Source organism: Pagrus major, chromosome 9 (assembly GCF_040436345.1).
Source record: "Pagrus major chromosome 9, Pma_NU_1.0".
Classification (NCBI taxonomy): Eukaryota; Metazoa; Chordata; class Actinopteri; order Spariformes; family Sparidae; genus Pagrus; species Pagrus major.
In genome coordinates this window covers 24,039,128-24,043,305 of record NC_133223.1, presented here as the reverse complement: position 1 = coordinate 24,043,305, position 4,178 = coordinate 24,039,128, and the positions used below count along the sequence as shown (strand labels likewise).

Here is a 4,178-nt window from a genome sequence, read left to right as displayed (position 1 = left end):
TTTATTTTGGTTTACATGTATTTTGTGTAATATTTACAGTATTTCAGTTTTGAGCCACAGTTTGAAAAAAAGAATCAACGGAATCAATAAAATTTGCATCAAAGCATTTCTGATTCTGGATCCAATTCTTTGCAAGAAGGCAAATTTGACAACAAATGGCACTGGCATGAAAGGTACGTACAGTAATTGGCTACAATGACAAGCAATGGTGCACTGATTCGCACTGAGTGCTGTCTTTTGTATTTTGTTGTCCACTGTGTAATGGTTGTGTAACCTTCTTCTTAGTCTTCTCGGGTTCTGTCTGATCAACTAGGTTCGGATAAGGAGACTGGCAGTAGCACTGAAGCATGAGAGCAATTGATCTCCAACCCACATAACACACAACACAAAATATGGTATGAATGTTTATGTTCAAGAATTAGTTTTGTTTTCTCAACTTAAATTGTTCAGCCTTGCACACATTAAATGAAATGCAGTTCGCTTTCACATAAATTAAATTCACAGAATGAAATAAAATTAGCTGACCAGGTAAGTACCGGTATAGAAAATAATAAAGATAAAATAAAATGTCTCTTTCCCCTTTAATGGGTTGAATTGTCCTTTTTATTCCCTGTTATTCACTGTTTGTTTCAGTTTATTTATTGTCTTTCAGGGTCCTCCAAGGAGAAAACAGTTCTTTAAGTTCCTTTGTCAGTTTGTTTTTTGCAAAAAGATGTAAAAAAATAGGAAAAAAGTCAAAAATAGGAAAAAATCAAAAATACTGAGATCTCAGAAAAGAAAGTGCAAATAAAATGTGTTACTCCTCAGGACTGAGTCCTGTCCTACCACACTGGTCCCGATGAACCAAGAGTCTCCATGCAGCACGGCGGCGATACAGGTTGCAGTTGAACCAAGAGCCTCCACGCGGCAACAGCGGTGGTGTGGATCACAGTTGAACAGAAGAACTCGTCCCTCAAAAAAAACCAGCCTGCATAACATGCAGCGTAATTATTCATCAGCTTAAATGACTGTCTGTTTACTTTTTTTCAGTGCACATTACACAATACAGCTTCATTAAAGGAAATATAAGCAACTCACTACAGGAAATATGAAATACATTAAATGCTGCATCATTTTAGCACCTGAGCTACGGCGACGGCTGTGGAGCCGTGCTCGGCCTCGTTAACAGGCCGCAGCTGAGCTAACAGCTCGGTAAATTGCTACACGTTCGTCACGGTAACACACAATAACAACATATCGTCACAGCATCACAAAAAAACATTTCTCAGTACCATTAAACATTTGACTATTCTGACTGGCTTTCTTTCTTTGTGTACTAAACCAGAATGATACTGCTAATTGAGCTGACGAGCTATCGGTGCAGCTAACTCACCAAAATAGTTCAGAAAAGTCCGTGGAAACACTCGTCCGAGTCGCTCCCGAGATCGGTTTCACTTCCACCAGGTAAGTTTCTTTTCACACTCACTTTCTAACAACAGTTTTATCACAACTTCCACGAAATATCATCATGTTTGGCCGCCGAACGGGGACACTTTGCTCTGCGGCTGCATGAGGTTTCTCCTTTCTTTTTCTTCTCTTTTCTCTGTCCCTCACCTTCTCACACACACCGAGGCCTGCAGGTGATGCGTTCAGGTAAGCTCGGAAATTCTACCATCGGACGAAAAACAACTACAATACAGGAAAACTATGATACATTCAGGGAAACTGGTATTTCTGAGTGTTGTAATTCTAACCAGGGTTACAGTTGATTGGAAGAGCTCATACACTTGTTTGCAAGTTGTGTTGTTTGAAGGCAAAATTTGCTTTTTTTGCATAGTTTAAATGTTTTGGCACGGTTAGAGCCTTTTGCAAACAAAATGTGTCATTTCGACCATGAGTGCCACTGTTTCGGCCTGTGTGTTAACTGTTTTGAAAATGTGGAGTTTGAGTTGACTGCTGCATCAAAGCAATCAAGAAAAACTGTAAGTGTGACGACCCCTGAGCCAGCCTTTCCCCCTTCTGGAGCCTGGTGGGACAGAGTAGGGTCATCAGCCAGATTCAGCTCATCTGTTCTGGCTGCCAGATTAATAAAATGGTGGCCGACAGCCCTTCACGCTCTCCCTTCCTTACAGCTGGCATCCATCTGTTTTTATATTTAAGTTGTCTTATTATTTGTTTTAACCTTGTCATTTCCTCCCTCGAAGTAGCTCCCTCCTTTAACCATAGTTTGCTTAAAGTAATAATCTCGAAGATTTTCATGTAAATAAATATCTGTTGGCGAATGAGGTAACACAATGATGATTGAGCCTGTGGCCCACTGATGAAAGCCCTTGCACTTGCTGTAATACCAAAGTTGTACACTGGGTGTTGGTGGTGACTTTCCCGGGAAATATCACACAGTGGCGCACAGTTAGTGACGCGTTCACCCAGCAGTGGTTGGTTGGTCAGAGAGAGTAGGTGGTTTGCACGTGACAGAACAGTTTTGTTTGTCCTCGTCCCTGCTAGCGTTGGGAGTAAACGGTTAACATTACTGTTAGCGGTCATTGCCGAACAAACAAAGAAAAGACCGATCACAGCAGACGATGAAAATGTAAAAAATGGTGCAAATTGCTTTCATGTGGTGTTGTTATGGAGGCATGGCAAAGCTGCCAACTGACAACTGACTGACGTCACACAGGCGACACTGGATCTCTGGAAAGCAGTGAGGTGCAAAAATACACCTGCAATTGCCGCTTCCAGTAATCTTCGAGATTGCCACTTTAAATAAAACAGTTGTCTGCATCATAATCCATCAACCAACGAAGTAATGTTAAATTTCTTATTGACCATAATCCATTTAAATTTGTCAATTTTGACCTGTGTGGTTGAATATACTTTTGTGGTGCCGCACAATGGTATGCAGACATCAGTGTCAAGAGATTTTTAATCGGTTATTGGGAAAATAATTTTAGACAAACTCTTTGTTTCTATATACTCCTTATATTCTTTTCTAACAACCAAGGAAAGCATATCAATCGGTTAGCCTGCCTAATACCAAGATTAATAGAAAACTTACATGCAGGTATAATCTTGAGCTGAGGCATTATTCAAAAGATAATAAACAACACTGTTACTGAGCTAGTTTTGCTGCAAATCTGTGTGGAGAAATGGAGAACTCAACTAAGGTTGTGTCTTTTGTGCTGGCAGCCTATGGTCATATTGGAGAGTTCAAATACCTGTGTTTCAGCATGATGCTGTTATGGTACCTCTCCATATTGATGGTCAACACAGTTCTTATTATTGTCATATATGTAGACAAAAAGGTACATGAGCCGATTTATATATTACTATGTAATTTGTTTGCAAATCAAATTGGTGCCAGCACAGCACGGTATCCTCTTATGATGTCACAGATGTTTTCAGATATCCATGAAGTGACCCTGCCTTTGTGTTTTCTGCAGACATATTATCTCTACATATGTGCTTCAGTTAAGCTTTGCAGTTTAGGAGCCATGGCTTATGACAGATATGTTGCTAGCTGTGAGGGGCCATCAGGGACATTATTCAGTATTACCTCTCACAAACACATGTGAAATCCTCTTACATACACTACTGAAACACTCTCACATAAACAACGGAAAAATTATTCGCTCGCACACACTACTGAAACGCTCTCACACATACAACTGAAACGCTCTTATATACACTACTGAAACACTCTCATACATACAAGTGAGTGAAATGCTCTCATATACACTACTGAAATGCTCTCGCACACACTACTGAAATGCTCTCATACACACTACTGAAATGCTCTCGCACACACTACTGAAATGCTCTCACACACCACTGAAATGCTCTCGCACACACTACTGAAATGCTCTCACATGCACTACTGAAATGCTCTCACACACACTACTGAAATGCTCTTATATACACTAGTGAAACGCTCTTACACACACTACTGAAATGCTATCATACACACTACTGCCCTACTCCGGAGCAGGTCCATCGGCAACATGGCATGGCTCAACCTGCCGGAGTAGAACTGGTGATGGAAAAGCAAATCAGCGTGGCTTGGTTTGACTGGGCGTGGCCATAAGTGAAAAATTTGGCATTCTCCTTCCCATAGTGTTTCTCCAAGTGTTTTATCAAGTTCGTGGTGCTGAAGTTTCCAATGATGCTGCCACCCCTCAAAGCACTTGCTTTGCATAAAATTG

At 40.7% G+C, this 4,178-nt stretch overlaps 1 long non-coding RNA gene across 1 annotated transcript; it reads right to left on the bottom strand.

The window, feature by feature from the left end:
- Positions 1-391: 391 nt before the first annotated feature.
- LOC141002651 (uncharacterized) lies at positions 392-1,563 on the bottom strand. The gene is made up of 2 exons (XR_012179638.1): positions 1,373-1,563; positions 392-967 (listed from the first exon to the last, which is right to left on the bottom strand). It is a non-coding gene; the product is annotated as an uncharacterized lncRNA (long non-coding RNA).
- Positions 1,564-4,178: the final 2,615 nt, after the last annotated feature.